The 27,308-nt window shown below is 40.7% G+C and overlaps 1 protein-coding gene across 4 annotated transcripts in view; it reads left to right on the top strand.

The window, feature by feature from the left end:
- lrfn5a (leucine rich repeat and fibronectin type III domain containing 5a) overlaps positions 1–27,308 on the top strand; it is a 151,368-nt gene that overhangs the window by 18,130 nt on the left and 105,930 nt on the right. The window contains exon 2 of one of the 4 annotated variants that reach the window (XM_074660708.1): positions 11,314–11,370. The exons of the other annotated variants lie outside the window; for them this stretch is intronic. The gene's annotated coding sequence lies outside the window, so the exon portion shown is untranslated. The remainder of the gene's footprint in view (positions 1–11,313; positions 11,371–27,308) is intronic. 4 annotated transcript variants of the gene reach the window in all.

The raw sequence follows: 27,308 nt of genomic DNA, 5'->3' as shown, positions 1-27,308 counted from the left end.
GAGAGCTTCTCTGTGAGCTCCCACAGACTGCAGGTACCAAATACAGCATGCACGCCAAATACCTACGGTACTTATGTAGGCAAGTATCTGCACACACACACACACAAAAACTCAGCAAGTGGGCCGATAAAAGGATGTACAACATTACCGCAGCTGCCCTCTGAGAACTAAAGTGAAAGCATGACTCAACCATTTACCAGCACCTGGTCGGCACATCTACAAGAGATGGACTAGGCATAGTGAGACATCCAACCGATATATGTACACATAATATGTGGACATACCGTATATGCAGTACATAACTGTTTCCCGGATATGGTTGATGATGTGTAATATTACTGCTTTATTGTAAGGCTGATGATCATTTCTCAGCAACACTGCAAAATATGTTTGATGGAGGAAAGGCATTGACCTCTATGGGTTGAAGTTAATAACTCTTTTAAACCTATGACCTCACCATTGGTCACAGCTGGGTGCGGTCAGCTGTAAACAGACCAATATGAGTTGCACCATAGTACAATACTACATTACGACTGCGCAAAGAAAGAGCATGTAATCACCACTAGTTTAGAGAGCAGAAAATATTATTTGCCTTGGTGTTTAAAGCAGTGGTTCCCAAACGTTTTCACGTCAAGGACCCCTAAAATGACACAAATTAGACCATGGACCTCCACTTGATAAGATTTTGTCCCAGGGTCCCCCATCTGATAGGATTTGTTTTACTTTTAGATGTCTTATTACAGAACATTTATGAAACCCATGACAAAATAGTCATATATTCTGTCACTGTGTTACTTATGGATGGAATTAGAGTGACAATAAAAAGATTCCCCTATTTGCTGGGGACCCACTGGAACCCCCCCAAGGACCCCTGGGGATCCCCTGGACCCCACTTTGAAAACCACTGACTGTTGTGATTAGTCAACCGAACCAAACTCTTTGAACTCCGCTCTAACAAGCTTTGTTTGAGGGCGTGCCAAACTAAGTAGTAGGCTAGGTATTATGCAAATGTCTTACTTAGTGACATCACCATGTTACAGAAGAAAAAGGCAGGACTTCAAGCAAGGCATTTCAGGCAGTTCAGGAGCAGTGTTTCTGTGGGGGAGAGTAACTCCCTTTTGCGTGGACTTCGGGCTTTGTAAAACAAACTATATAATTCACTAAAGGAAAGGGAAAAGACACAAAAGCAAAATAGGTCCTCTTTAAAAAAGAGTGGGGAGTAGAGAACTGATTTACAGCCTATTGTAAAGTTAGTGTTTAAGGCCTGTGTGTGACAAATCCCAGCATGAGTCTTACTCATCTTATCTTCTCTCGCTGACTTTCCCTGCTGGGGCTTTTCACAGCACATGAATGAATATACAAGACTTGGAGCAGACGTGACATTTGAAAATCAATTTTTCAGTATTCTCGTCAACAGGACAAACATGGAACATAAGTACTTATAGATTAATTGAGACTGAGACAACTCGCCAGAAGGTGGTGGTACAAAACCTGAAGTAATCAAAGAATAAGCAACCTACTGACAGTTTAGATGAAAAGATTAGTTGTATGTTTGGATTCAAAGGCCTCAGCAGAGTCAGACTGTCTGATCTCAGCAGGGAGGTTAATCCTGAGGAAGGGGCACTAGCCCGTCTTTGTAATATTTAACCCGTAAAAGCACATCATCCATTGAAGGGACATTTAGTTCATAAGAGTCTAGGCCATCACAAATAAATTGTGTAGAAACCACCAAGATTCAGTTAAAGATTAGCAGTGTATTTTTTATAGCTCTATATACTGGGTCAACTCACCAGCAGTTGCAGTTTTAAAGAAATTGCTTGGCAATAATAAATGCACATCAAACCATGTCAGGGAGAGCTCTGTGCTGATGCCTTATTGCTAGGTGTGGGTTTTACTGAGTCCAGGTATATTGCAACATGCAGTGAGTCACAGCCTGTGACCCAGTTGAGCTTTGTCGCTCAGCATGACCTCATTCTGACTGCACAGTGCAACAAATCTGACGCTACTGCAGCTGGTTTCGTCAGGCAACATCACGGCAAAACTTACTTGAGCATTTCAGATTAAATTTGCCATATTTAAAGTGCATTTCACTGGATTTGTGCTAGAAAAGCAACATTGCTATACTTTCAAGGCTAGCAATGTGTATCATAAAAATGCATTCTGTCATGCTAGGTAGCATAATTAGCTACCTGATACAACAGCATATTAACATTGAGGCATGCAATCGCAAGTGCTGAGAACTGACCGTAACACAGTGTGTGATCTCAGGTGATGTCGAGCTTATAGACAACAGGCTAGTTGGCCTTAATCCTGCATCAGAACACAAGTACAGCTCTGTGTGTGTGCGTGGGTGTGTGTGTGTGTGCTTGGTCGTATTAGACGTGTCATTTGTAACACGTTAACAGGCGTGCACAAGACCACACGTACACACACACGCGCAGTATGTGGTGCGATAAGCTCGTTAGCAAGGCTTTGGCTCAAAGGAAGTATCTGATTGTGCTTACAGTATCCAGGCAGGGTTAGTTCCTGTGGGTGATTGGGTGTGTGGGCGGGTGGTGAGAGGAAAGAGTGTGTATGATCATAAGGATCAAATAGAAAGGAAAGGAAAATGCTCAAATAGGCCTGTTGTCAACTTAAATACAAGTTGGATTTGGTCTAAAGATTATGTTAGCTGTCACATTTAGAAAACCTTTGCACGCTAACACGCTAAACTAAGTTGTGAACATGATAAAAATGATACCTGCCAAACTCCAGCATGCTAGGTACAACCCATAGACTGTATATGAGAAGTGGACAAAGCCACCGTGACGTCACCTATTGGTTTGTGGATCACTGTTTTGAAGCTTCAAGTTGAGCATTTTGTCCGTCGCCATCTTGGTTTTTTTTTGCAACCAGAAGTGACACAAGGGGGTGGAGCTAAGTACAACCGAATGCTGAATAATATATTTTTTGGGCGGCCAAAATGTTACATTTAACCTGCATGAACTGAAAACAAAAGGTGAATGACTGCACAACGCCGTGGTAGCAGCCTGTCAATCACAAAGTAGCCACGCCCTAAAGCATACCCTGCTTTATGGTCTATTTGACTCTAAATGAGACCATAAATTTACTGAATGAACATCATGCTGTATTGAAGAAGACTTGAAACTAGCGGTTGAGACCATAAGCTCATGTTTACAATGTTTACTGAGGTAATAAATCAAGTGAGAAATAGGATCATTTTCTCATAGACTTCTATACAATCTGACTTTTTTTTGGCTGGCTGGCTATCAGAAAGAATGCAAGTTTAAGGCACTTCCGCATTGGCTTCACTTTTCAGAGCCTGAGGTTGCCGCCTGGTACAACCTCACAGAGCAGCTAGCATGGCTGTAGACTCCTGGGGCCTCATGTATAAACGGTGCGCACGTACTAAAATGTTGCGTACGCTGTGTTTCACGCTCACACCGGGATGTATAAAAATCAACGTGGCGTGAGAATGTGCGTACCGTGCCGCAAACTCTAGACCAGTCGTGAGAATGTGCGGGCCGTCCTACAAACTCTGTCATTTGGCAGCGTCAAACTACAAAGTGCTGAAACTCGCCAAATGTGTAAAAATAATTTTTCCACTCAACTTACTGAGCTTTATTTATGATGTTGGATAAAAAAAAAAAACACATATTTCTTAACTAGTTTGCGCATAATGTTTAACATCAGAAAGGCACAACAAAAACACATTTAAACTAATTTCCCAGAGATGACATGTCTTAACCACCGTGCCAAAAACAAAATCGCATGCTGCACAATGTGGCAAACCACCGTGGTGAGCCTGTGTCCCCTGGAGCTACAGATGGATGAACCGGACCCTGGCACACCTAACAATGAGCCAAATGCAGCAGCTATACGGCGCCGTTTAGATGAGATACACAGAATGTAAAGCAACGAGGTGAGTTGAGACAAACATTTATTTTTCAACAAGGTCTTTTAATATATGACTTATCCCACCAAGAACGTCATTCATTCTTTTTAATTCGTTGCATATATATATTATCCTTCATTGTATTGACAATCTCTCTCTGTGACTCCAGCACAGCGTATAGTATATATTTAGTGAGGACGCGGCCAGACTGGCGCCCCTCAGCAGCCGAGGCACGGGGCGCAGCTGACCGTGCGCCTTCGGAAGCCTTCGGGAGCCTTCGGGAGCGCACGGTCAGCTGCTGTGGAGACGTTGCGTTTGTTACTGGTTCCTGATGAAAGACCATCAAATAAAATATGTTTTCTAGCTTCCACCTCAGTAACAAACACTTCAATTTCACACTCTGTGAAATTCTTCTTTTTTGTTCCTTTTCTAGCGTGATTTGCCGTTGTTATTTGGACAATAAGTGACAGCATGGCGCGTGTTTATAGTCATTTGCATAGTTATTAATGGGAGGAGACAAGGCGGACCAAGTGGCACGTGCAGCTGCGCTCAATTTCACGTCAATTGGGATGTATAAAGGAAAGGTGCGCAGGAACAGGCGTACGCACGGTTTTATACATGTGAACATTTCTGTGCGTACGTACTTTTCCAATTTTGTGAGTACGCCATCTTCCAGTGTGAAAGCTGTGCAGTCTTTTATACATGAGGCCCCAGGTCTTGTTACTCCAAATTATTTTGCATATTGTGATGAGCCTTTCACATCTTTGCCTATGCAAACAGGTATGCAGGCAGCATGAGAAAGACATCCAAGCTAGGGCTGGGTGATATGGCCAAAATATATATCCCGATATACTCTAGGTCATTTCATATTTCAATAATGATAAATATCACAATGTAGCATGTTTTCTGGTAATTAATAAATAAATATATATATGAAACACCCACATGGTAAAGTCTATTTTGTTTATTCTATGTATTTGTATTCCTGAGTGAATTCAATATTTATCAAATGAAAAGTGTTTTCTTATTTTAAGAACTTGAGTGCAAAATGATCATAACAGTTTTAAGTGAAGTATAGAGAAAAAATAAATAAGTATAGGCCTAACCTATATTGCGATAGAAACAATATATAAAAGTATATATACAATATACATTTTTATATAATTTTGACGATATGTATCGCCATATTCTCCCGCCCTAATCCAAGCAAAGGTTGCTCTGTGTGTTTAAAATATCACATAATTTTCTTACAGATTTGTGTTCAGTATTACAGTGGTAGTGTCTTACTCCAGCTCCAACTCTTACAATACTGACCCGGTTTGAATTCCAGGACAATGTCAGCATTCTGTAGGCAGCACTATCATTAATCTACCCTGTTTATATGGCAGTAATCTTCTTTAATCTGATCGTTTTTATCAGCCGACCTTGTACTTCAGGAACCCGGGAGAGATATTGGCAACATAACAGTGGCAGCAATCCTCGAGGACCAGCTTTAATCTTGCAATAAGCCACTGTTGAGTACCGACACCAGGCTTTGTTAAACGTGAATGGATTACATTTAAAACTCTGTATTTACTTTCTGATTCCTTTCCTTTCCTGGCGCATCAACATGTGAGTGTTTGTCGAGTAAACTTGTCTATATAGTGTCACATTCTGTTGGTGTCAATATCTTTACCCACTTAAATCCTTTTGGCAGCTAAATTCTGCGCCCATTTCTAATCTCTTTCCTGTCTCTGATTTGTCTTTCTGATATGTGAGACATGTTGTCTCTGCCTGTAGAAAGAAAGCCTTCACAGTATGTGTGTTTCTTCACGAGTGTGTTTGTGCATGCGTGTGTGTGTGTGTGTGTGTGTGTGTGTGTGTGTGTGTGTGTGTGTGTGTGTGTGATCATCATGTCGTGATCTGAAGCCATCTGGGTTGGCTGGCTCATTTGCATATGTGGTGTTAACCACTATAAATATTCATGACCAGGGTCTAAACTGGTATGAATATTCATTTTGCCTCCGGGCCGCAGACGGGTGGAGTGGCTGTGATTCCAATCAGCCGTACAGAAATTAACTCAACCTTTTGTGTGGTGGACGAGGACACTTGATGAGTGCCGCGGTATGCTTGGCGAGCTCCATATGTGGAGTACTGCATTCGCTTTAGTCATATGGCGTCCTTATTGGATGCACATCATACTTGGGAAACGGTGGCTGCAAGACAGAGAGGCAGATGGAGACAGAAACAAACTCAACTTGTCTTTGGATATAATGATGGCGTCGAGCCACCGTGTTGGCATAACGTGTGACGCTGTCAAACCAACTAGGCGGAATTCTTAATTTCTTTGTTAACACCACTAATTGCCTGCTTGACAGTTTCCTTGATAAAGCTAGTGTTAGTTCAGTAGAACTGTTAGAAATGCCTCTGCAGTTGCTAGCTGCTGTATAAATTATCCAAATTGATCTGAAATCAATTTAACATGAGCATGGAGACACTCGCGGTTGCTGTAATGTTTCATTCCTCTTGTTGTGGCCTGTAATTTTGGACCTTGACCAGTTCTGCTTATCATGACGATATCAAAGGGGAATTTGGGTCTATATTTAATTTTCTCTGATTTTCATCCAATGTGGCTGACATGGTTCTGTCTTTGATGTGTTTACACTTGGATCGGTTGCCTTTATGTTTGTCCTTGGTGACATAAGAAATGACAAACATGATGATAATTAGGATGATAAATGTGTGTGTGAAAATAGCAAGAAGCAATGTTGGCAGGTGAGATATCACTCAGACATGCATATCATTAATTAGCAATGGAACAAAAGCATGTGGCTGTTGCAATCACCCCTCACTTTGAAGTGTGAACCTGGGCCCTCAAGTGTAGTTACTCTGCAAGGCCCCCGGAGGCCCTCTGCTCCCATAGGAGCACGCCTTGAGCGATGCAACATAATACAAAGAGCCACAGATGCTGTGTGAATTATATTAAAGTTAAATAGATCTTAACATGAAAGCCAAATTTCATCAAAGGGAAGAAATCCTGGATGGAGCCGAGGTGGGACAAGCTCAGACCAACCACCACGGCTGATAGGCTGACATGACTGTCAATCAAGCAACAACACTCCAATACTTGAAGTCATAACCCCTAATATTTCCATCATATTAAATATAATGTTACTACTTATGGTTGGTATTTATTCTACCATAACCCTGAAATGTACATTGATTTGTTACCTTTCTATATGTTGTAGTAGTGGAGTGATGGAGTTCGCCATTTTGGTGCTTGTTTCAAATGACTTGCACATGCACAAGGGATTTACAGGAAACAACACATGCACGTTCGGGACAATGTTGTTAGCTTTACATTAATACATATGTTCTATAGGTGATATAGAACTGATATCTTGAGGATTAGAACTTCAATATATCTTTAAAGTTGGGGTGTAACAGTATACAGAAATTAAGTTTCGGTGCAAGTTTGATACAGCGGGAAAAAAACAACAAAGGATACATTTTTCTTAATTTTATTTAGTTAATTTTGAACAGACAGTAGTGCAAATGTCAGCGACAGACAACATCCTCCTACTGGGGACTGAAGTAGCATTTTCCCTCTGTAAATTTTGGTTTCAGTTGCTGTTGTGCTGTTGTAGCTGACCATTTCATTTGCGCTTGCCAATGTGTGAGTGACTCAAAGTATCCTTAGGCAAGATACTCAACCACAAATTGTTGCCGAAGGCTGTTCCATCAGTGTTGGAACGAGTATGTAGATTAGATCCTGATGGGCAGGTTGGCACCTTGCATGGCAGCCTCTGCCATCAGTGTATGAATGTTTGTGTGATTGGGTGAATGCTGACTTGTATTGTAAAGCACCTTGAGTTGTCGGAAGACTAGAAAAGGTGTTATATAAATGCCATTTACCTTCTCTAGCTTGTTGTGCGTGCTAACCTTGGCACATGAATGGGTAAAAGTTCCCCGGGCTGAACTTGTGCTTGTGAACTTTGGTTCCACATTACAAGCATTGATCTACATAACGTAGTTTGCGTGTGGTTACATGCACCGGACCGTGACCTCCGTTCCGTGACAATTCAGTATGATTCACGAATACACAAACCGTTACAGCCCTACTCTAAAGGGACAATTATTCTTATAAAATTGGCATCCAAGACACACACTGTAAGGCAATAACATTAACTCTGAAGTAATTAATATATTCAATACTAGTAGTAAGCTTATTCTTTCTCACTCCAGTTGATCTTATGAATATAAAAAGGTGTGTCTGTGTGAGGGAGAGAGAGAGAGAAACTGAATCCATCAGTATTCCGGACAGATGGTTTAGGAAGTGCCAAACTATAATGATCTCTCATCTACAATAATATACTCTCATACACACGCGGCATTGTTTTCAAGTGTTGTGGTGAATACTGATAAAAATGGTAATTTGAGGTGGTCTTTCACATGCATAGCGATAACACACATTTACTCAGATACACCACACTCTCCTAGACATGCTATACAAAATGCTAAACACCAAAAGTCACATATTTACACACTTTACACACACACACAAATATTTACTAGCATGCAGAAAACACATTTTTGTCTCTTCTCTGACAGACGTCTGTACACAGAGAACAAAAAAAAAATTTATGCAGGAACAATAGGTTGTTTTCAGAAATATGGCGTGACTGTGTCGGTTGCCCCGTTTCTCTGTTTGTGTGCATGTGTGCATGTGTGTGTGTGTGTGTGTGTGTGTGTGTGTGTGTGTGTGTGTGTGTGTGTGAACTTGCGTGTAAAAAGAGTGAAAGTGGAGGAATCTGGAATGAGTTTAACTTCATTCAAGCACACAAATGCTGCACACACACTACCCCAAGTGCTTTAAAAGAAAACACTAGGGGGGAGAACAAAGAGCCTCCTTGAAGAATAGACATGAATTATTCACTCCATCAGATAAGAGGACAGAGAGGGAATGAGAGAGAGACATAGAGGGAGAAAAGGAGAGAGAGATGGAGCATGGGTGATACAAAGAAAGAGACAGACAGATGGATTGACAAGGACAGTAGGGTATGATATTGTATTAGCAGCAGCGGTGACAGTGAAGGTCCTCAAGAGATTTGAGATAAAAGAACCCAGCATGCCATCATCTACTAAACCATGTCTAAAAATCCACAGGGTGTAAAAATATTTAATAGACCAAAATGAATAAATAAAAACAACTCCTGCACCGTCAAAATACATGGCATTACTTATCTGTAGACAGCCAGATGCTTTGGAAATCAGGGTCTTTTACTGACTTGAGGGGTGTTTTTGTTACCTGAAGGGAAGTGTTTATCCTGTGAAAATCCACAACCAGCAGCGGCTTAGCTGCAGCATCTGCTTTCCACCCAGATACGCTTTATCAGATCCAAGCGGCACCTCTTTTGTATGCTACTAGTAATGCGGTGATGCTATATTACTTCAGTAACAGCAGACAATCCAGATGCTTTATCTAATATGAGGAAGCTAGTAACTAGAAAAGTCAGGCTCTTTATCAGCTGCAAACAGCTATGGTAGTCTTTATTGTAGTGCTGCGGTGGTTCTGTAAAGGGATTGACTTGGCACTTTAGAACATATAATAGTGACAGTCAGTAACTAAGTGCATTAATTTAAGTACCAGTGTGTTATTGCTACTTTTACTTGAGTAAATGATCTGAATAGTTATTCCACCACTGGTGCATTCACCAGTATATCATCTGTACAAATGCATTGTACACTACCTGTATTGAAGCATCTACCCGGTCACACTAAATGGCATATAAATGGCGATTGCAAGTCATTTCGTGTGCAATAAGAACGCCGTTTTTGCTTTTAGCCTTTGTACGCCTTGTAGTCTGTATTGACTGCAATGTCAGCATTTCCGCCAGAAAAGTTGTTGGGACTGGCGGTGGCGGGGGCAAAACTCAGAGGAGCGGCTTGTCATGATGAGAATAGTGCTGGTCCACCTTAACAAGCCACCTTAAGCGAGCCTAAGCTGAAGCCTTCAGTAAACAGACTGTGGTAAGCAAGACACAGGAACTTGGTTTGTATCTTGAGGAGTTGTAGCTTTTCCTCACCAACAGCCTAAACTGTTTACACTCACATACTGTTATCTTCATACTCTTCATATAAATATATCTTAATCTCACTAATGTTAAGCACACAACCTACGCACTGAGTTATTCCGTGAAGGAATTTGCTACTTGTATAACACATTTTAGTTTAAGGACATCTTAAAAATACATAATTCATTGGTGCTTAGGCCCAGCAGGGAGTCAATTTAGGCCTGGGGGACCGCCAGCCTTACAATACTCTGGCGGAAACCCTGAATGTGAATGCATTCGTGTAAATATGCTACACTCAGAGCTAGTGATGTAAAACAAAAAGTGAGAAAGACTGCTTGTGGTTAGTGGGAGGTGAGGTGGATGGGTCCAACAAATACAGGACTTTCAAGTGACTTTCAGCCACTACTAAGCCTACATTCAGGAATCACCTGGCTTGTTTTGAGTCTTTAAGCTAGCTGTTGATGGTCAGTAAATACGTCCAAACCGCAGGCTGGCTGCTTGTTAAACCACAATGTCTTGTAATTTGTTTCTACACGTAAAATATAGAAGATGTGACATATGGGTGTGGAGGATTTGGAGTTTTTTAAAGGCACTTTTTGATGGAGCTGGGCTGATTAACTAAAATAATTTAACAAATTACTTTTGCTATTGAGTAATTAGTAAACTAAATTTGCCAAGAAGTAATATGATCTGTAAACTGTCTCTTTTTGGCGGCAGTTTTGTGCGTGTGAATGTATAGTGCCTTTGCTCGTGTTGTGTACTTCGTGAGATACACACAAAAAATGTTTGTGTTTTTGAAAGTGCTTTTTTCAGGGTTCTTGACCTTGCCTTTCTATTACTGAATGCTTTTGAATTGATAGTGTAGCTATGCTGATTTTTAAAAGTTTAAACTAAAGAGAAGCTGAAGTTCTATCATCTTATTGTGCAAGTTGAACCTTTATTCAAGTAAACATGGTGTGTTTTACCCAGGCTATGAAAGGAATTCGAAAAGAAACAGTAGTTCTGTAGTACTATTTGTAGAAATTACCAGGAGGAAGACAGAGACAAATTAATGAGATAAAAGAGATTACAGGACAAACAACTGCAGGGAAAACTTTGCAATCTCATCCTTTATTCAATTGCAGAGATAAGAATGAGAGACAGTAACACAGGCTGGAAAAGGAAGGGAAACAAAATACTGGAGTGATTGCAGAGCCAGATTGAATTTCATCATTTATTCAATAGTTCAGAAGAAGAGAGAGAGAAAGGCAGGGAGGTAAAGTGAGAGTGAGAGTGAAAGGGCCTAAGAGGCTTTAAAAGACCCTGTAAGAAGTTTATTATCAGGTTTCCTAATCTTCTTCCTCCATTTCATCCCTCAATCATCAGCTCCACAGCTGGCAGACAGTCGCTCGGGAAGGTGGGACCCGACAGTACTACAATGAGGTAATTTGCATTCACTTATGCCATGTCTGTCCCTTGTTACATTAAACCTACTTCTTGCTTGGCTGACACAAAACGGAAGTGTGGCATCAAGTGACAGAAACAGGTTTATATTTATCGTGATGATGGGTTGGGAAATTCCACAGGAGCGATCAGCTTGTTCGGAACTATAATGGACACAAATCCAAAGCGGTTTTCACATTAGCTTTTTAAATCTTTTCTTCATCAAATTCAGTTAACTCAGTCAGGGTGAAACATTACGCTTCTGCCTCATACGTCACACTTAATCACCATGTGAGGAAAAAAAGCAACTTATTTTAGAAATCATTTCTTATTGTTATAACTATAAAGCAGTAGATCTTCAGAAAAAAAGTTACTTGTGCTTGCTGCTGAAACTTTGCAGTTGAAATGGCTGAAATACTGAAGCAGTTAAAGTTGTAGCTGAAGTGTCAATACAATTACTGAAAGAAGTGGAAATGCCAGTTAAAATGGAAGTGCTGTAAGAAGTTTAATTTGAAGGGAAAGGAGTTGAAATCGTATGTGTTAAGATAAGTGTAGAAGTGTCAGTTGAAGTGGAAGTTCTGAGAGAAATTAAGCGGTGAAGCAAAAGTCGGAGGTGCGGTCTGTCACTAAAATGAGAATAGCGGTGGTCCACCTTTTGAGGTCAGCCCACCTTAAACGAGCGAGCCTGAGCCGAAGTTGACACTTGCTTCAGGGCTAACCCACTTCATTTTAATCAGCAGGTGGCACAGGAACTTGGCTTGGGTCTTGAGGAGTTGTATAATTGATTAACCGTCAGTCCAAACTGTACACACACTGCACTGCTATGTTCACAGCTATAATGTTACTACTGACTTCATACTCTCTGTCACACACATACACTCTACCTACACTTGCTAACGTTAAGCACACAACCTACGCACAGAGTTATTCCTTAAAGGAGTTTGCTACTTGTATAACATATTTTAGTTAAAAAAAAATCTTAAAAAATACATAATTCCCCGATGCTTAGGCATGGCGGTGCGTCAATTTAGAGCCGGCAGGCTTGCAATACACTGACGCAAACCCTGTGTAAGAACTTGGAGGAAGTTTGAGAAAGTTACATGAAGAGTTCAGTGAAGAAATAAGACCTGAAATGGTTTGAAGTGGCAGTTGGAGTGTACAAATTAAAAGGAGTTGAAATGTTTGTTGTAGTATAATCCCTGTAAGGAGATGACCTCAGTTTGTCTGTTGACATGTAAATGCTGAAAGCAGTCAAACTGTCATTTGAGGAGGAACAGATGATAGCAGTTGAGAAGTCAGTTTACTCTAAGAGAGGAATAAGCTCTATCAGGCTTTGTCAGCACAGGCAATACTTGTTAGTGAAACCAGCTGGCCTTATGTTTGATGATGACTTACACTGTTGTTCACTTCTAATATCTTGAATATGCTTATTAGATTACATTTTCATTAAATAATTTTACAACACCATACTAATTGTCTATGATAAGAAGTTTAACTATTAGATTCAATTTGTGTTCTGGTGTCTAATAAGATTAAGTTGTTTATGTATTTGTCATGGTATATTTTAAAGACCTCTAACTATATTTCAGATATAACTTTAATAAATAAAAAAAAAATGTATATTGTAATCCTTGACTGGAGTGAATGTTCTTTTTCCGAGTTAGCTGATTTAATAAGATGGTGATCATGCACCAACATGTGGCCATTTGTTTCGTCTGGAGCCCATGGTGACACAGGAAAGGTCCTGACTGAATAATGTGACCGTTTTCTAATTTGTCTCCAAACCTGCGGGGAAGCCAGCTACTTGTTACCTGTTAGCAGCTGTTCCCCCAGAATGACAAGAACCCAGTGCAACACAGCCCAGACACCTGGTCACCAGAACACACATGCACACACACACACACACACACACACACACACACACACACACACACACACATATGCACACACCGGGCCAGGCTACCAGATGCTGTCCAGACAAGGTAATTGAGAGGAGGAATGGATGGAGAAAAGGGACAGAGAACAACAAGGTTGAAAAGAGAGAAAATAAAGTGTGAAAGAGAGGAAAAGGTGCTTGTTAAGTCACAGGAGAGGAGAGATAAGAATGTGAAAAGGAGAGGAAACATGAGAAAGGCATGTTGTAAAAAGTGTGAAAGGTTGAAAGAAGGGATGGAGTGTCAGAGGAGAGGAAGGGATAGTCACATGGGGTGGTTCGGATGGATGGAGAGAAAGGAGAGGTCGAATTAGAAACTGTAACAGTGTGCATCACGCCACATCACTCAGGAAGAGGAGAGGAGGACAAATAGGGACATAGAGTGTAGAGAGAGGAGGACTGCAGGAACGACACAAATATGGTCGAAATAAGAGGAATGTTTCTTGGCAGAATACTTGAAGATGACTTTTGTTAAAAGCACATTTACCAGCAAGGAAGAAAAAAACAATGAACTAAAGGAATAGTTAGACATTTTGGGAAACTTGCTTATTCGGTTTCTTACCAAGAGGGAGATAAGATTGATACCACTGTTAAGCTGGATGCTAGTCACCAAGAAGCTAGGCTAGCTGTTCCTCGTTGCTTCCAGGCTATAGGCTAAGCTAAGCTAAGCTAATCACCTGTTGGCTCTAGTAACGTTCACAGATTGATATTGATCTTCTCCTCTAACTTGCGGTAAAAGTGCGTTTCCCAAAATGTTGACAATTTCTTTAACTTGTGCAGTGCATATTTTAATCCACAGTTAAAGTTACTACAAGGAACTTTCATTTTGTGTTTGTTTTGGCGGCCCCTGTGGACTAAAAGCGGCAGTGTTTCCATGAGCACCACCGCCTCGTGTTGTAAAGATTTGCAGCTGCCAGACTCCTTTTTGAAAACCTCTCATTCTGGTGTTAATCAAACCCAAATTGCAAAGCCTTACAAAGCGGTTTGTTGCCTAAGCCTAACCAAGTCGATCTATTCCTAAACCTAACTAAGTTGTTTTATTTTGAAAAGACTGGAGCAGAAATTGACACGTGCATCACGTGTTGCTGAACATTCGTAGGAAAGCACACCAAAAATATGTTCACGCATTGCGAAAAAAGGGTAATTTGTATCTATGTACACAAATTAAATAGATACAATTTTGTAACTATTTCATAAACTGCTGTGAGACTGTGTTTGGTAGGTCATATATTCGCATCAGTATTAAAATGAGACTGTTCCATAATCAGTTAAAAGTCGCTTGTAGTAACTTTGAATGAAGGATAAAGCCAGGAAAACACAAAGGTGGGTTTTACCTTGACAGTCCACACTCCCTTATGTGCGTCCTCACTAGACAAAATGCTTCTTTCTTTGGCACTTTGTGGTTGAACACATTCATTCTGAACAAGTTCAAATCAAACAATCATTTGATTTTGTCTGTTTTTTTCCGATTTCTTTATTACCGTGGGGTGGCAGCTGAAGTTTAGTTCTGCTGGTTGATCTCAGTAATTGTCAGAAGTTGTTACTTTAGAAAATGTTGGTCCCTAACATGCTGTTTGATTGCTTCACTTGTCTTTGCCAAACAACTATGTCTTCACCACTCTTCTCTTTCTTTATTCCCCATTTCTCTCAGTGAAAATGTCTATGATTTTCGCTCTCTCATCTCTATACTCCTGGATCTGCAACACTCAATACTCCAATGTCATAATTGTCTCTATTCCAAAGACATTAAGCACAGACACACACACACACACACACACACACACACACACACACACACACACACACACACACACACACACACACATACATTAGCCTGACCGTTTAAATGATGTTTGTATTGCTCAATTCAGTTCACAGTGGGCAAGCTGGGAGCAGCTTCACAGCCAATTCTCTAACTACTCCTACTGTGTGTGTGTGTGTGTGTGTGTGTGTGTATGAATGTTTGCTGATGGGAATATGGCAGCGGGTTAACTTTGCCAGCAAGCCTCTTCATTTCTTTTATAATGACGCCAATAGAGAGACAGACAGAAAGACGCAGAGATAGAGTGAAGGACAGATACACAGAGTGTAATAGTGCTTTTCAGTATAGATCTTTTACTCCGATGGGACTGAGAGAGCATCAGAAATACCGGAGCGAAGAGAGTGAGTGGTGCCAATGAATGCCTGAGGCCTGACTGTGAAGTAGCTCTGCTTTCATTCATAATTCCAACACACAAACACGAGTGCACACACATGCAATCACACTCACACCCAATGTAATTTGTTACCTCCCTTGTTAGGATAAATTATTAAATGTGCCCTCGCCAGTTAATTTCATCATGATTTAGGGGGTGAATCTGATAAAAACACAACAAATTGCCTCTCCACAATTCCCATGGTTACATCTGAATAAATTTCCCATTGAGTGCATGCATGCGCACACACATGCATGTGATCTGGTCTTGGCACTGAGCCCTGCCTCTGTGTTCCTTGACAAATCAGGAGCATAATAATGGATCCCACCATAACGTCAGCACACACACACACACACACACACATACACAGGGGAAAACACACAAGTGAGCAGGGATAATTGAGATGTTTCAACATGAGACAGAGGGAATCGGCGGGTCTTTTGCAAATCCAGGCAAACAAACAAATCATGAACATACATGCGACACAATTAGACACAAAGCAAAGCTATGTTTTTGCCCGGCCATTAGTCTCCTCAATGAAGAGATGGGAGCGCTATTTGAAGAGGCTTTTAGTGATTATAACCATGGGGAAAAAGTCCAGTGGATTTTATGAATGTTCACTATTTCACAGAATGGATTAAACAAAAATGTTCTGACATTTAACAATCATAATGTAACAAATATCAAATGTCCTTTTCCATTCCTGCATCCCAGTAAAATAAGAATAAAAAAAAAATTTAAAAATGGGCACATCACTGAATTCACGCATGAAGATCTGTTTATTGTCATCGTAGATCAATGAATTGGTTTGGCCGATTAATAGGCCGATAGGACATTTTACAAACTATCGTTATCGGTGTAACTGGGCTCTGAAAGTTCCGATGGCTTTGCAGCCGCCACCAGTCATTAGGGGAAGCTTTTGCATGGAGGCTCCATACACAAAGTCAAGGTAGAGGGGGAGAAAAAGAGTTATCTCTCAAATATGTAACACAACACTATCAGCTCTTCCCAGATACAAGACAGGCAGACAGGGAGGAAAATACATCATTCACTGTTACTTTAACTTGCTTACTGTACCAATTTGGCGTTCTCTTTTCCAAATAATCCTGCCAATAACAATTCCATAATCCATTCATGAAATGAAATAGCGCACCTCAAGATCCTCCTGGTTTGCAAGAGTAGCATTTAACAAAGTATGTGACGCCCAACAGAAGTAACCCTAGCCAGTCATATGCTACAGAACAGCACATCACCCATTGCAAATACATAGAATATTTTCCAATGTTGTAATCCACCAAATCACACTTCAGCATTTCCTTTTACGAATTATTGAATTTGGACTGACAAAAAAAATTATCTATTAAAAATTGCGTTTGCAAAAGTAGCTGACTAGGCTTCTGCAGAAGTAAAGAATTGTCTATCGACTGTTCCCTGCTTCGGTCGACCTATAATGGGAAGTCATTCTCAGCCTGTGAAAACATTTGTTTAATATCCTCCGTAGCTCTGGAGGAGCTTTGTCAAGTCTGAGAAAAAACAACCTTGATGATGTCATCGTCTTTGTTATTGTCTTTACTTGGGCAATAATAGATTACATAAGTATAACAGGAAGCCTGTGTCACAAACTGGAGGTGTGGAGTTTGAAATATGTGAGCTTTAAGCAGTCAGGGATTTTGTAATGGAAGATACTTTTTAGTTGCATTATGGGAATTGTATGACCTACCATTTTGGAGCTTAACCCATACACAGGTCTAAAAGTCAAGCTACTTCTGGCTCTGCTGCTTTGATGGTGAAATTTTTTTTTTTTAAATCTGTTTATGTAACTGTAGACATGACACATGATTTTGCTGGAGTACCCCTTTAAGGTCAGAATGTTGACATTTGTGTGGTATATAGATGGAAATGGAGGCGAACACAACTGGAACAAGTGAAAAAAACAGATACCATACGCTAACTGCAGTGCTGAGCTATATATTGACAACAATGTTAGGATTCAAATGATGTCTTCCTCCTGTAATTCACCTTCCCCAGTGAGACAACTGAATTATTTTAGACCACCTCCACGCCTCGTTTTTTCTCTCTTTTCTCTCTATTCCAATTAATTTATGGTAATGACAACAACACTTTTCACAAATACTGGGTGTGATAATTCTAGGAGGCCAACATATGCAACAGTACATTTTGTACAAATAGATTACATATGTTGTTTCCTCATAGTTATACTGTCTTCACATTTGATAATGTCTGGGATAGAACAGTTCAAATATAAAGCTATTGTTTCTCTATACAACATCACACAGTGTTTATCTGTAGTTTGCAATCCTATATCATCAGACGAGATTCAAGATCTTTGCGCTCAACGTGAATGCTTTTTTATGCCCATTGACAACGTTTTCAGATTCTTGCTCTCTACAATATCTATGCATGCCATGCCGATGGTATTGTAGGGATTTATGGTTCCCTGCGTTAAAAGTCAATCCACCAACCCAACCTCTAGACCCTCATGGCATGTGTCCACAGGATCCGTCATTTCCACGCTTCACATTCATTGTCTATATAAGCAGCCGTGCAATGCATTCTGGTGGCGCAGCATTGAGTTTCAAGTCACTATTCACTCCTCATTTGCATAAAGATGAGGTCTAGGCTACTTTACGCAAAGCAGGGGCGTCCAATGCGACCTGTCACCTCTGGAAACTCCAGAAAAACTAAACTAACCATTATTGATCTAAAATGAAGACAGATTCAGCACCTGCATGATTTGTTTCTTGCCTCAAATATTTTCAGAAACACATTTTGGTTAACTATTTCCGTACTATACAAAAAAAAAAAAGGTTTCCAAACTAGCTGCCATGTTGGTTCCAGTTTGAAAACTGGGAGCACCAGCCCATGAGGGAAAAAGTTCATCCAATCAGGTGCCTTGTGTCTAGTGGCAGCCCATCAAGCGTCCAATGCTGGGAAGCGACGCAACCCCTCATGTCCAAAGAAAAGCCCATGTGGACACGTACCAATACTCTCTGCCTTGCTACACAAAGTGCACACTGCTTTCAGCATTGGCACTGAATGTTGGCATTGAACGTAAATTGCGAGGTGCAGATTTTCACAGTATGGACATAATTCCTGAGATATTTTGCATATCGTAAGGCTCATTGTATTGGTTACCTAACTTGCACATTCAAAACCTGATCATCACATGTTCTTCCATTATGCTGCCATCAATAGAGGCCTGATTTCACACAAGATGGCAGTCGCCTTTGAACGCCAAACTGGACCGAGCATCGGCTGAATTATAACATATTTTCCCCAGCCTTCGCCTCTCACTGGACTGCAACTGTGGTTGTCGGGTTATTTGTCCAAAAAAGGTGTTTGCTGAGTTCGGTGTTCTTTTCCAGCAAAGTCGTGCCTCACATTCATTCACAGTTACACACATTCACCCTGCAGATTTCAACTGTCAGCTGCTGGGAGCTTCCCAGTACACCAAGACTTTTACACTAACCTGCCAATTGAGGAGCATTACAGCACTTAGTTATATCTAATATACAAATATCTTGCTCTGGGGCTTCCTAACAGTAGATTATTGCTACCGATTAACACTTTTGTAGCCTGCTGAGGATTTTAAATTGAATTTATTCCCTAAATAGACCCATATTAGGTCCATAGAGTTATTTGGTTAAACCACTAGGATGTAGAATTGAAATAGAAATGATTACAGTAAAATCTACCCCTTTTCATCCTCTAATAGGTATAATGAGCTGGTCCCTGGGTGGTCCCAGACCCTCATTTTGAGTTGTGGTGATTTAGGTCACCCCTCCCCACAGATAACAACATGATAAATGGAGAGAAGGGAGAGAAATAACACAGTGTGTATGTAAAGTTGACAGGTGTTGGAGTTGCAGGGTCATTACCACCATAATCACCCAGTAATGACACACTGGGAGAAGTGGGAACAAAACACTCCCTACTCTCTTTTTCTCCGCGTCTCCCTACCTCTCTCCACCTCTCCATTCTGACCTTGCGGCAATCAATCAGTGTGCAGCCGATTCATCCCTGATTGCAAACTGCGTGCGCACCACTGTCTTTGTGTGAAATGGGATTAGTCAAGAACGTGGTTTGGCAGTCGTGATTTTGAGCTGCGTGTGAGCGACCGTTTAGAGTGTGTGTTCAGGTTTGTGCGTGACGAGTCTAGAGGAAAGTGGATGTGACATGTGGCATGCTTGGTGGGCAGCAGCGTGACAGTGTGTTGCAGGGAAGCGGAACACACACGCACATCGAAGCACACTGAACAACCTGTCACCGTCGCATTGGAAGCTTTTAGCACTTCTTAGCAGAGCAGTCTTCCTTGAGACTGTGAAAAGACACATCACACCAACACAGACCTGCATAGGCAGTCACACTGGGGAATAGAAGCGGATGTGCAGTCAGAAAACATGTTTCAGATCAGACCAGATTTCAGGCATTCGGCCACGGAGTGACAGAGCTCTTCCGAATAAAAAGGCTATCGTGTTTTTTCAGCAATTGAAACATAATTTGCTGCAGCGGGATCCAAAGTGTGTTCTTCAGGCTGAACTTGGATTTAAAATATGATTTGGTTAGTTCTAACATTGTTCTAGGTTACTGAACAGGCTATCTAGTAAATTACTATTTATTCTCTGATCTATTTTTCCTATAAAACATGTCTGATTTTTACAATATAAGGGAGTTTCTTATTAGCTCACCTGCTCTATATGACCATAGGCTTATCCCTATGTTTGACAGCCACACACACATTGCACTGCATGCAGATACCCTGTCCATCCCATACACTGTATGTAAGAAGTGGCTGTAGTCACCGGGATGTCACCCATTGGTTTGTGTACTGCCGTTTTGAAGCTTCAAGTTGGGCATTTTGGCCATCGCCGCCTTGTTCTTTGAGTACAACCGAACACTAAATAAGACATTTTTAGGTGATCAAAAGGTGAAAGGGTTAAAGTTCTAAGACGAAAATGCAGACAACACCTAGACCGGACAAAGCTGTCATAACGACCTGTCGATCACAAAGTACCCATGCCCTACAGTATACCCTGCTTTATCGTCTATTTGACTCTGAATTGGACCATAATTTACTAAATGAACATCATGCTGTATTGAAGAAGACTTGAAATTAGCGATTGAGACCATAAAGTCATGTTTACAATGTTTACTGAGGTAATAACTCAAGCGGGAGGTGGGGTCATTTTCTCATAGACTTCTATACAATCAGAATTATTCTTGCAACCAGAGGAGTCGCCCCCTGCTGGCTATTAGAAATAATGAAAGTTTAAGGCACTTCAGCATTGGTTTCACTTTTCAGAGGTTGCCCACTGGTCTTTACACTTGGCCATGGTTGGCCAAAGGACTTGTTAAGGACTAACTGGGGCTAAACATTATAAATGTTCAAAGATTTTGGTGGTTGCATTGATGATTAAGGGTATACCAAATGACTATTTACATCATCAAAAACAGATTTTTTTTAGGCCACTTGGGGGCAGTGGAAACATGCTGTGAACACAGCATTATATCAAGTTGATGTTGCTTATTTACAGGTTCAGCAGCCATGGGGCAACATGACATTTTCAGCCATCATGCTTTTGTTGGCTTGTTTGTGTCCATCCGAATGTACTGTAAGTCCAATATACGTGCTCTATTAGCTCTGTTTTTGGTCTCTACCATCTCCTTCGGGAAATAGCTGGGTCTTTAGCTGCTAAATGTTCCACTATGTTCACCGGCTAGTCCCAATGTGTGTGTCTGTTGTTTGGTACCAAGCAGGTATTGTACAGTGGGGTTTTAGAGCATTTTCCTTTTGAAAGCAGCTGCCTGCGGCGGCCAAAAAAACATGAGTGGTGAGAGTGAACCACAACAGTAAATTTGCAGACTGTACAGCTAAACAATAAGCCGAAACTCGCTATAAAGCTCTGTAAAGCTGAGGGGAGCTGCAGATTCAGGTGAATTATTTGTAGATTCATCACTACTTTGAAATTAGATTAGATGAATCAATAATGAAAATAATTTTGAGTGCAGGTCTAATTATTATAATATTTTTTAGGACTTACTTACAGTTGTCGTTACTTAAAAAAAAGTTTTTTGATGGGGATCCACACCACTTTGTATCTCTCTTATTGTCTCAACGTATATAAGGATAAGGATGCTACACCACATTTTAGATATCTACACTACCTTAATGCACTCTAAAAATGGCAACCAAGTTTAGTGTTATATTCTCTAAAGTCAAGCTGTTTTAAGCAATTACTACGCTGCACAGTAGTTGTCTGCTACGCTGCTATTTCTGTGGCGGCTCCATTATAATGGCGGGAGGTTGAACAGCTGGCTGTCACTTATCTTAAGGTGAAGAGAACCTGATTCATTAAAGTTTAAATTTAGGAAGGGCACAGTTGTGGTGAGCTGTCATTGTTTACTAGCTATTTTGGTTTTTGCTTAACCTTTTCCACTCTGGCTGCAAATTATGTTGTTTTCGCTCCTACTCACATTTTCTCATCAACACACTGATTATTTTTAAATTAGTGTGTTTTGTTCTTTTTTCTGCACAATGATCTGTCTTGTAATTACAATCCATCCACCTAGGATGCTAAAATGCAGAAAGTCTTTAAGTTTTCAGACTTACAGCTCTGTGGATGGACTGAATTTATGGTTTGGACAGAGGCGGTCAGTATGTTTATACTGGATGAGTTGTGAACTGCATGCAGTTACGAGTGCATAAGCCAAAAAAGCTGAGGAAAGCAAGACTGCTAGGGGTGATGATACTACTGAAGTCAAGCAATATAGACTTAAACACAACAGGTTAGACCCAGGGACTATTCTGATGTGTTTTCGTGTGTGTCAGGCAGTGCTCGATGTGCGCCAGTATTTACTGTGGTACTGGCACTTCTATACTTTACTCTGGCTTACCGTGACATTTCCTTGTGCTCTTTTCTGCCCTCTTCATATCAGGTTATTTGGGCGACTCAGCCGTATGAACATAAATACAATGTGGAGAGCATCTGGACGAGAAGTGAAGTCATGTGATGTCCCTCTGTGTGTGTTGTAATCCGAGCTTCTCTGTGCTTTGTTGACATAGCCGGGCCGGCCGTGCATGCCTTTTGGTGCATATTTAGGGCTTTTAGTGCACACGGCTGCTGCTCTGCACTCATACGGCAGTTACAGCTGATATCGCTGTCCCGACCAAAGGTGTCGTTGTGGACGCACAACACCCACCCTCAGGTTCCCCCTCAAGTTAACACTGTTAGCTCTGCCAGCACTTTTGCCATTATTTTTACTTTTAGTGCTGCTAGCACTGTTAACTGTGAGCCGCCAGCTCGCCGTTGACATGTTTAGAGCCGTTGGAGGCAATAGAAATGCTTGTGATCCCGTAATTAGCACCTTTAACACTATGGGTAACTATGCAAACACACCGCCTTAACCCTGTAATGTTTCAGTTGGAAGATTATTGGAGTATTATAGGCCTACTACAGAAGATGCATAGCCCAAGTATAATAATATAACAATACAATCACAGCTGATTATGACTGACACTGTAAAACATGCTTAAAGAAATAATGAATTAATAGGATTAAGTAGCAAGTGATTGCTTATACTGGCTGATATACAAGCCAGCATGTGAATAAGGGGAGAACTGCCACTTCAAGCACTGGTGTCAGGGAGAGAAATGAAGATTGTGTAGGCGTGTGCATAAATGTTTCTCCATGTGGGAGAATGCTTGTCAGCAATGAGCGATTGTCTTTTTGCCTGTGGAAAAAAAAAGAGAGGACCAGACTGAGGAACCCCGTGTGTATATGTTTGTGCTTGTGTGTGCACTCGGTTATTCAACAAGGAGCTGCCCTCCACGGCTAAAGCACGGAAACACGGTTTCAATGCCATTTTTGGCAGACAGACGGCGGTTAGTTAAGAATCTGCAAGCTGAAAAAGGTAGACTGGGCTCCCTTGGCTGTGTGGTTCTGAGAAAAGGATAATTTTTCTGAGATATATAAGGGGGGGGGGGGGGGGGGGCATGCCTACGTGAGTTTGCATGAGCATATTTTTGTACGTTCACACACAATTACTGAAGTAATTGACAAGTGATTATTTAATAATATGCAATTACGCTGCAATATTTTCACACAACAGTTTGAAATGAGCTTTAACTACGATTTTGTGTATTGGCTTTGACTGTGCAATGGGACTGGGAGTGTGTGTGTGTATGCAGCCGTGAGAGCCTGCACAAAATAGCAATTAGCTGTACAGCGTAATGTGCATGAACTGAGCTCTCAATTAGAAGCAGTTCACTTCATTTATTATTCTCATAAAATTTACTGCAGGTGCAAGCACACTGTGGAGCTGTGTGTGTGTGTGTGTGTGTGTATACAGTGTGTTGGTGTTTGTTTGCTAACCTGTGCATGCGTGCTTTTGATGGCCTTTTTTTGTGTTTGCAGCTTTCATACATCATCTCTGGGCTGACATTGCTAAAGACACTGTTCTGATTAATCATCTACACACACAGACACGAATACAAACATAAAAGCTATAGCTACACACACACACATTGTAATTCAAGGTTCTGGTCCAGTTATGTTGTCTTTAGCTCTGAGTACATCCGAAGGTGACATTGTTTTGGCAGAGAAAGGGTGCGTTTGCAGCTTGGGATCTTTGTGTGCGTTTGTACATGTGTGTCCATGAGTGTTCTTACTGTACGTCACCAGGGTATTTAAAGATAAAGAAAAGCATAGAAGCTAATGAGCATTGATTTTATTTTATTTAGAACCCTCACCTTCATAGGAGGCTTCCTGGTTGCACATTGCTTATGTCTAGTGTGAATGCATAATAGGCAGAGAGGTCTGCAAATTAAGTGAGTAGGCTAATATGTAATATCTTACTAATAATGAGTCACACTGAATATCCAGAAATCAGACAAAGACTGAGAGGAGGATGATGAGTTCTTTAGCGACAACAATCCAAATGTGCTTTAGGGAGAAAAAAACAGGGACAAGATGACCTATTTTAAAAAAGAAAGCATTCTGTCACTTTTGTATGATTTCTTTTGCTGCTTCGAAAAGACAGCGAGACAGCCTCCATTGAAGCTACTTTGACAAATAACAGTAAAGTGGAGGAGGCAATGATAACAGAACACCAGAAATGGGATTTCAAACTCCTAATGATCAAAACAACCCACTGCTCCGAAGGATGTCGCAGTGGCTTAATCCCGTGAATGTCACAGCGAGATAACCCTTGCTGAGGATACAGTCCGTATTTTTACATTTTCATCTCTGGATGCAAGATTCAAATGTCAGACCAAAAAATAAATGATATTTCCTTTATCTACTCAGTAGCGCTGGCTTAGCAGTGAGCATCTTGTATCAATATTGTGTCTAGATGTGACTACAGGATTACATGTTAATACTTTAATAAACATTTTAAGTGCCAGTAACAATGATTTATCGCTATGATGTAAAAAGCAACAAACTGTATTCATGTCTTATGTTAAAGACAGTTTTTTTATAGTGTTTAATGACTTTACATAGTAATACATATTAAAGCTAATATAATGAATATTTTTGCTTGTAGTGATGAATTCACATTTAATTACCACCTGACTCTACAGAGATTTATTGCGTCTTTTTATACCATTGTTTTGGATTCCGTGCTCACAATTTAAATAATAATAATAATAATAATAATAATAATAATAATAATAATAATAATAATAATAATAATAAAAATAATAATATAATAATAATAATAATAATACTTCAGATTTATAAAGACAAAAATAATAAAATTAAAGAAACAAATTAAATAAAATGAAATGTCAACTAAGAAATAAAAACATGGGAGTGGTTCACATGGTGGTTTGAATGATGGCAATGTGGGGGCATTTTTGATATTGATGGTTAACGAGTTCCACAGAGAGGGGGCAACAAATGAAAATGCCCTGTCACGCCAGGTTCGGCGCTTGGTCCTAGAGGCTTGCAGGAAGTTGGTATCAGCAAACCTGAGGCATTGGGAGGGGCCATGCTGGTGGAGTAAGCTGGAGAGGTAGGGGGAAAACAGGTTGTTGAGGGGCTTATTGGTGGTGAGCAGAATCTTGAAGTTTATCCGGTGTTTAACCGGGTGCAAGTAGAGGACACGGAGGACTTGAGTGATGTGATCACTTGAGTTGGTACTGGTCAGTAGGCGGGCAGCAGTGTTCTATACGTACTGGAGTTTGGTGAGGACTTTGTTTGTGATTCCATAGAGGATACTGTTGCAGTAGTCTGGATGCCTGGATGTTACAAATGAATGTGTGAATGAGTGTTTCTGCAGCAGTAAGTAACAGTGAGGTTTGGAGACGGGCAATGTTACCGAGAGGAAGAAGGCTGTTCTGGTGATGTGGTTGGGATGGGGCAGGAATGAGAGGGTGGGGTCAAGGATGACTCCAAAGTTGCGTATTTAAAATCTGCAAATGTTCTAGTTCACCCTTTCCACATATCAGCATTGTTTTCAGCCAAAAAGCTTTAAACATACAACGTACATTATCAACTAGCTGGTGACAATTTAGGTGGATATTGCAGCACAAGAGAATCTTAATTAAAGAGTACCTCAATTGTATAAGGTGATAATAAGATCATCTTGTGCTTACAGCTAATGCAGGTTTCATTCAAAATATAGGCAAGATGATTGATCTCTTCTTAGCCCTGTCACCTAACAGCAAACATACTCTTTAAATATTTGGTAAGCGTCTCTCCTTGTGAACTTTAAATGAGTATTCGTCAGACTCCATTCCTTGTTTCCTGACTTATTGCCCTGTATGTTCAAGGATAGGCTCCAGCTCCGCAGTCACCGTGAATAAGAATAAAAAGGATAAAGAAAATGAAAACTATAGATATTTTAGCAGAAATCCAGGACTTTACTAGATCTATCCAGATTCAACCAGATCTAACAAGGTGTCTCCGGATTTTACAATGAAGTTTTTTTTTTTTTTTTCTTTGATCCGTCCTGTTGGATTTCTTCCAAGCTGCGTACTCCTGCACACATAATACTCACTTGAAACATCCCACCTGTTCTCATCCAAAAATATCTATTCATCATTCATTCTTCGTCCTTTGTTCGACCTAGTACAGTGTGTGATGCTCGCTTCCTGTTCCGTTTCTGTGCTCAGCAAAGGTGTATTTCTGTTTTAGTGTGTGTTGCTATATGTTAACTGAAGGCACACTGTATTTACATTATTGCCCCAGTCGTGTCTCTAGTCGCCTCTAGAGGTTTCTTAGTCTTATTGGCTGCAGTTAGCTCATTCACTGTTGCATGCTAATGTTAGAAACAAAGCAGATCTGATATGGTTTGAATAATTAGATGCACTACTAAATGGGCCAGCATCAGATGACTGGGAAGATAACTTCTGTTATTAGAAAAGTTAGGGAAGTTTTGTATCAGAGAGAGATGGAAAATGAACTGACACAAGCGGCAAAATGTGAAAGCAAATTTAATGTCAGCGAGACAAAGAGATACACGGATAGAGAGGACAGCGGTAAAAGTTCCAAGTCGGATGCCTTTTAAACAGGCGCACAGTCACTGTCACCCTCGCAAGCCTTCAGTGTCCGCATCGATGACAGCGCGAGACTGAGAGAGCGAGGGAGAGAGCAAGGTAGAGCGAGTGTAATGTCATCTTCGAAAGTGAGAGAGGTAAAGGCTGCGACCTGTGTATCGCTCACTGTGCCTGACACAATGACTGTTAACAATGTAATTACATCACTGTCTGGCAGACAGCCCAGTTCTGCCTAACCCAATATCATACAACCAGCTTGGTCAAAGTAAAGTCTTACAAGAGAAAGGCA

Source organism: Sebastes fasciatus, chromosome 15, assembly GCF_043250625.1.
Source record: "Sebastes fasciatus isolate fSebFas1 chromosome 15, fSebFas1.pri, whole genome shotgun sequence".
NCBI classification, from domain to species: Eukaryota; Metazoa; Chordata; class Actinopteri; order Perciformes; family Sebastidae; genus Sebastes; species Sebastes fasciatus.
This window is presented reverse-complemented; position numbering and strand designations above follow the sequence as displayed.